Consider the following 8,032-nt stretch of genomic DNA (forward strand, 5'->3'; position numbering starts at 1 on the left):
GCCAATATGATTCCTAAAACCTAGCATTACCTGAACTCCAAAAACAAAGAAAAACTCAACTAAATTAAAACTGCACATAGATGTAAAATTCCTCAACATGATACTGGCAAACAGAATGCCTCAAATCATTAAATCATGCATCCTGATCAAATAGGCTTCATCACAGGGACATGGAAGTTTCCACATATGTAATTCAATAAATCAATACATTACATAAGCAGAAGCAAAGACAAAAATCACATGGTCATTTCTATAGATACACTAAAAGATTTTCATAAAATCCACCTGAACAAAACAAGGAGAGAAGGATCCTACCTCAATCAGTTAAAAACCATTGATTATGAACCAATGACCAACACTGTATTAAATTCTAAAAGCTGAAAGCTTTTCTCTTAAAATAAAAAAGAAACAAAGGATTTCTACTCCTGTTCAGTATAGTACTTGAAACATTAGCAAGAGCAACAAAGCAAGAAAAAGAATAAAAGTGATGTGTATAGGAAAGAAAGAAGTCAAATTATTATTTGAAGACTATATGATCATCTGCATAGACAACCCCAAAAATTCTACCAAAAGATTCCTGGAATTAATAATCAAGTTCATTACTGAAGCAGGGTACAAAGTCAGTAGTATTCTTGCACACCAGTAGTAAACCTACTGAGAAAGAAATCAGGAGAAAGCAGCATTCACAATAGCTTCAACATAAATTAAATACTTCAGATTTAATCTAGAAAAGAAGTGAAAGACCTCTTTTAACAAAAATATGGTACCCTATAAAAGGAGATCATAGAAGACATCAGAAAATGTAATGATGTCCTTTCATTCTGGATAAGCAAAACAAATATTGTCAAAACAACCATGCTTCTAAAACTAATATATAGATTTAGTGCCACCCCAATCAAAATGTCAACTACAAAAACAAAAAAAGCAATTTTAAAATTCATAGGAATCTGGAAGTGTATAAGGATAGCAAAACCGGAGCCATGGGAGGGGAGTACCTGTCTTCTGGCTGGCTCACTTCCTGCCTCGTAGGCCCCTGGAGGGAGGGTCCCTGGTGCACGGGGAGCCACTGGTGGGGAGCGCCGGTCTTCCGACCGGCAGCTCACTCCCTGCCTTGTAGGCCCCTGGAGGGAGGGCCCCCGGCACATGGGGAGCCATGTGGCTGTGAGCGCTGTGGCGAGCCAGCCTTCAGGCCGGCTGCCGCTGCTCAATTGAGAACTATCATGACACAGAGAAACAATGACACAATTGGCCCACCATGCACCAGCTGCAGATGCCCACCTAAGGACGTGTGTGAATCATTCAAACATGGAAAAACCCCTGGGAATACATGCTATACAACAGGCCACTCTTGCTCCTGCCATTGAGAACCAGAAAGGTCTAGAGGCAACAGAGGAGCAGCTGCTGAACAAAGACTCCGAGAACATGAGAATGCAGACTAAGCCCGAGGGGTCAGAGGTCCTGTGGACTGGGGTCATGAGAGCTGCTCCGAAGCTGTAAACCAGGAGGACCTTGGACAATACATGCAGAGACTCCCTGGAAGCCATTCTTCCCCTGACAGTACAGGCTGTGGTGGAGCCCTGGAGAAGTCTGCAACAGGATTCCTGCTGCCTGTGCTGACAGTTGGGGAGAGGACACTAACTGGCTGTGGGGTCCCAATGTGATGGGAGGCTGGAGAGAAAACACTACAAAAAATGGCGTTGGCCTCAGACGACTCACTTGATTTTTGACAACCCTTAGGCTGTAACTACTTATTAGATCCTTCTTGCATATCTCTGTCTTCCTGAGAAACCACTTCTAAGATACCAACATGTATTACAGCAGTCATTGATATTTTCCTACTAATCTATCCATAACTCTGTAATGTTTGTATTGTTCCTATCCTATTTCATAAATGGATGCATGTTTATTATTATGTGTTTCCTAGAGCAACCATTGAGAATAGTTAATGATTATTCAATAGGTCACTCATGTATAGTTCTATTTATTTTCTTTTGAAGATACCAAACTATAGTACAGCAACTATTGATAATCTCCTACCTCTTTTGTCTGTAACTCACTATTATTTGTCTATTTGTTTTCCTGAGAAACTATCTTGTAGATAACAATATGTAAAACAATAACCATTGATAATTTCCTACCAGTTTGTCTGTAATTTGGTAAGCCCCCCATTATCGTTATCCTTCTCTTACTCTTTAAAATAATAAAAAAAAAGGAGAGCAAAACCAATTTTTGGCAACAAGAACAAAGCAGAAGCATTACAATTCCAGATTTCAGGTTATACTACTAAACTACAGTGATAAAAACACTACGGTATTAGCACAAAAATAGACTTATGGATGAATGGAATACAATAGTGGATGCAGAAATACATCCATGCACATTCAGCCAGCTGATATTGGACAAAGTGTTTAAACACATATACTTGAGAAAAGACAGCCTTTAAAAAAAATAATCCAGAGAAAACTGGCTATACACATGTAGAAAATTGATTTTAAACCTGTGTCTTTCACCATGTGTTAAAATCAAAACAGATGAGATCAAATAACAAAAAGAGGCTGAAAGATAAAATAGTTCAAGTTCTTAAAGACATCGGTAAAAGCAATGACTTGCTGAACAGAACCCCAATTGCCAACAAATAACAAGAATCAACAAGTGGGATCACATCAAACTGGAGACCTTCTGGGGAGTAAAGGAAATAACTGGTAGAGTGAAGAGACAATCTACATAATGATAAAAAAATTGCCAGTTACATTTCAGATGGGGGACTGATATCTAGAACATATAAAGAACTCACTAATTTAGACTTTTCAAAATAAAGGACTGAGTCAAAAATGGACAGCTGAAATGAATAAACACTTCTCAGAAGAAGTGCAAATGGCCAATAAATACAAGAAAAAATGTTCTATAGTGAGGCAATAGAGAGATGCAAAGTAAAACAACACCAATTTCACATCTTACTCAAGAAAAAGTGGCTATCATTAAGAAATGAAATTATAACAAATGCTAGTGAGGCTGTGGAGGGGAAAGAATACTTCTACATCGGTGGGAATGTGAATTGGTACAGTATGTGGAAATCAGTATGGAGATTCCTCAAAAATCTAAAAATAGAAATTCTATTTCACTCAGGTATTCTTGCTCTGGATATTTTCCCCCCCAAAATTAAAGGTGTCATATTATAGTGTTGCATGCATACCCATGGGTATAGCAGCACAATTCATAATAGAAAAATCTTGATAAACAGGTAAAAGAAAAATTCAAATTTATCCACAGTGTTGAAGTAATGTGTCATGAAGAAGAACACTGTAGGAAATTTGAGGCACCTGAGAGCATAACATTTAGTGAAATAGATCATATTTTCTTTTGTATGAAAAACTTAAAGTGAAGTAGTACCTTGGTTCATGAACTTAATTTGCTTTGTGATTGGGAGACCAGAGTAGTGTTTGTGTTTGCATGTGTGTTTGTGCAAGGAATAGGACCATAGTGTATTTGTCACGATGTGGAGTTTGTGAATGCAAGCAAAATTTTGTCCAAAGTTTTTGTTTGAGAACTCAATTATTCATGAACAGAAGTGTTTTTGAACCAAGTTATTACTGTAGAAATCATGTAAGCACTAAAAGAAAAGATAGCTAATCAGAAACACTACAATACATATTTTGCAAATGTGAAGGGAAGTACCTAACTCAGGTAGCAGGGAGAAAAAGGAGGGGAGGGGAGGGGAATAAAAATTATTAAGTGTTAGGCATATGCACTGATACAATAAATGTAATCATTATGTACTGCAAACATATACTAACAAAAATTTTAAAATAATTAACACAAACAGTAAAATTTCAGTATCCCAAATTATCACTGAAAAATCACTAATTAGCCTTGTTTTGAAATGCTGGCCTTGGGGTATGGGACAGGGGTCAGGGTGGCTTGCGGCGGTAGACGCCCCCGTGGGCCTCGTAGCGGCTGTGCTGCCTGGGTTCTGCCTGCGGTGGGGCCGGTGGCCTTCTGCGGTGCTCCTGGAGAGCTTCGGTCATCCATCTAGGTGCCCGAGGCTGGGGGTCATTGCCATCCCGTGTCCTAGAGCCTCATCTGGGCTGCTTGCCGTCTGTGGCGTCTCCCCATGGGGGTTTTCTGGCTCTGTCAGAAAGCCTTTCTGGGGTCGAGTCCCTCGAGAGTGGGGAGCCTGGCCCTGAAGTGCTGGCGCTCAACCCAAGAGTCTTGTACATACTAGGCAAGTGTTCTATGACTAAGCTACACCACCAGCTCATTCATTGGCATTTCTATAAACCAACAGGAAACTAATAATAATTTGCAAAGCAATCCTATTTACAATAGTCACAAAAATAACATACCAAGAAATGTTTGGTCAAAGATGTGACAGACCTCCCCAATGAGATCTGTAAGTACTGATGAAAGAAATGATATGATACAAATAAAAGATATCCTATGCTCATGAATTTGAAAAATTAGTGGTATTATGTCTATACTATGGAAGGAAATCTACAGATTCAATGCAACCTCTAACACAATTCAATGTCATTCTTCAAAGAAACTGAAAAAAAATTACTAAAATTCACATGAAACCAAAAAAGACCCAATTACAAGAATCTTCAGCCAAAGGAAGTTATTTGAAGGCATCACACTGCTGAATTTTATAAATATATGATGAAGACTAAGCAAAATAGAATGGTGTTGTCATGAAAACAGGCACACAGACCAACAGAGCAGAACAAAGAGCACAGAAATATGCACACATATTTACAATCAATTGATTTTTGACAAAATGCCAAGAATATCATGAGAAAAGTGTAGTATTTTCAATAAGCAGTACTAGGAAAACTAATTATGTATGAACCAAGTCTATACAATTGCTAGAAGAAAACAGAGAGCAGTACTACATGGTGTCAGTGTTAGCAAGTATTTTTTTGTAGAAGACATAAAAAATGCATGGCAAAACAAAAATAAACTGGATTATATATAAAAGAGCTCCTCAAACAGTGGGACCCAACAGGGTGAAGACAACAGGAGAAAATAATTATAAATTACATCCAGCTAGAGGTTAAACTCAGAATCTACCAGGAAATCTAATACAAACTCAATAGCAAAAGCAAATAATCTGATTAAAATGAAGAAAAACCCTGAATAGAAATTTCTCAACAGAAGACATGCAAATCTCCACAGACATGAAGAAAATCTCCACAGACACATGAAAAAAATACTTTCCCAACCACTGACAAAATACAAAACCTCAGTATGCTCTCACCTCACCCCAATTAGAACGGTTATTAGCAAAAAGACAAAAGAAATTGCTGACAGGAATATGGAGAAGGGAAGTGCTTACAGTATGGTAGTGGAAGTGTAAATTAGTTAGACATTGTACAAAATAGTATGGAGGTGCCTCAAAAAATGAAAAATGGAATTACCATGTGATCCAGCAATCCCCTACCAATTATATAGCCAAAGAAAATACAATTAGTATGTTGAAGATACATCTATACTCTCACATTTAGTATAGCAATACTTATAATAGCCAAAATATGGGATCAAATGTAATGTCCAACAGTGGGTGAATAAAGAAAAGAAAATGTAGTACATACACACAATGCAATACTATAATGAAGTACTATTCAGCCACAAAAAGTAATAAAATTTTGTGGTATGTATCGCTGTGGAAGATCCTGTTGAGCATTCTATTAAGTGAAAGGAGCCCGGAGTGGAAAGAAAAACACTGTGTGATCTTATTTATAGGTAGAATGAGGAAACGTTGATCTCAGAGATGAGGGTGGGATAGCGGTTATCAGGGACTGGAGAGAATGGAGAGGAAGGGAAGATGGGCAAAGACGGGTTGTGTGAGTGACAATGCTGAAGTTGGGCAGGAGGAAGGATTTCTCAGACTTGTAAAGTGGAATGACTGTAGATAACAGCGATTCATTCCGTATTTCAAACAACTAGAAGAAAAGATTGAGAAACGCGGTCACCACAGATAAGTGATGCGTTTGAAGTGACAGATATGGTAATTATCCTGATTTGAACATTATTCAATGTATGTACGTATTAAAATATCAAATTCTACCCAATAGATAGGTATAATTATGTGGTCAATAAAATTTTAAAAATCTGAAAATATGACTGGGCAAAATGGTGATGAACTGAAGCCACCGAATGTCTAATGAAGACTCATCTTGTGCAGAAACTGAGAGGGTGAAGTCTGTCTGTGCCTCCCCACTGAGATGCCCTCTTCTGGCTGGGGCAAACCTCAGGCTGTTTACGTCAAATGGCAGCACGTGCTCCAGAGGAAGGATGCCTTGTCCACATCCAGTTCATTTGAGAGTTGTCTTCTGCATTTGAAATTGAATTCACATAATCCTTTGTGTGTCCATAGCTTTCTGATGTGCTTGAAATATGACTTATAAAGTTTTATTTGGATTTTTGATTTTTATAAAGGAAACAGTTTTCTAAGACTTATTACACCCTCATATAATTGCAAATATCCTCTTTATCCTATTTTATAATCAAAGTTGGAAAGGAGTGGAATGATAAAGGTTATTATTCTCTGTTAATAAATTTTAAAGAAATTCTCCCTGTTTATTTCATTTCCCCCAAAATGGTGAAGAATAGTGGTAAGAAGAACTCAGAATGTTCTGATATCCAACTCCTTCCTGGATTCTCCACTATACTAAGGTAAGTGCTGCATCACTCAGAGTTCAGTCACAAAATGAGAACCCACATCCCTGAGAGAATCATGAGGTCTATCTGCTACCAAGAGGGCTAGTGATCAAAGGGACTTTCAAACCTGGAACACTGGGGTAGGTCCCACTGGTGATAGCACAGCAACCTCTAAGAGGAGGGTAGAGAAAACGTAGTGCTTGGAGTTTGGGGACTTGGAGACTTGGGAAGCAGACTCAAGAGGGTCAGATGCTTGGTAGCTGTGTGACTTCTGGGGCTGACAGTACAGTTGCTTCTGGACATACTAAATAGGCACAGTAATGTGCCAACTGAGAGCTCCTTCTGCTGCTAAAATAAAAATTGTCCATGAGACAGTGCTGGCATGACCTTCCACCAGGCGGTCTGCTCAGGTCTCCAGTCTCCCTGTTGCTCCTCTACTGGCAGAAACTGCTAAGAACCGGCAAAGAAGAACTGTGATTGTAAGTTCCCTCTCTCCACGGGCAAAACAGAGTAAAAAGGGGAAGGTGGTTTGGAATTGAGAGACATGGATTAAAACACACACACACACACACACACACACACACACATACACACAATCCATGAGCTGCTTTTTGCTCAGAAAACCAAAAGGAAACAAATTTCATTCTGAAACACAATAGATATCCAGGACTTTCTGCCAATAGATTTCAATATGGGCAATACCGGCTTTTACACCTAGGATTCTAAAAATTAACACATGGAAATTTCATTAGGATTTGGGATTAATTTTTGAAATTTTAAGATTTTCCTCTTTTGTCTCAAGTGAAGTTTAAATGTGTTTTACTCCCAGGTAAAGTCTGAATGTTGCCCTCTTTCTTAAGTAAAGTCTGAACATCATTGCTTTCTCCGCTGATATGTGAATGTGTGTTCTGTTTTCTTAGCTGATATCTTTGTATCTTCAATAAAAATTATGAAGCATCAAAAAGAGAATAAAAGAAATCCGTAGTACTTCTTATCTCTTTCCTTTTGGAGAAAGGTGGACCACTATCAACATTACCTCTATGGCCTTCCAGCAGGCAGTGAGGTGTCAGTGATGTTTACTGCTGCAGACCTTTTCATACGGCAGGTCTTTAGTGAACAATCCCTGTCCAAAGGGGCATAGGGACACACTTCCTGTGTCCTTGAGCACACTATATGCCATCTTTCTTTTCATCAATATCAGTTCTGGTCATCTCCCAGTGCTGGCTGTACCCCAGCAGAGGATCCCATTGATGTAAGGACAATGGACAGGAGAATGATTTCTCAGAGATGGAATTTATACCACATTCTGACATGGAACTCTTGCATGGAAGAGATCTGAGATGTTACATCTTACATATAAAATGCTCTTGTGACC

The sequence above is a fragment of the Chinchilla lanigera genome, unplaced genomic scaffold (assembly GCF_000276665.1).
Source record: "Chinchilla lanigera isolate Chin_1 unplaced genomic scaffold, ChiLan1.0 scaffold00002, whole genome shotgun sequence".
Classification (NCBI taxonomy): domain Eukaryota; kingdom Metazoa; phylum Chordata; class Mammalia; order Rodentia; family Chinchillidae; genus Chinchilla; species Chinchilla lanigera.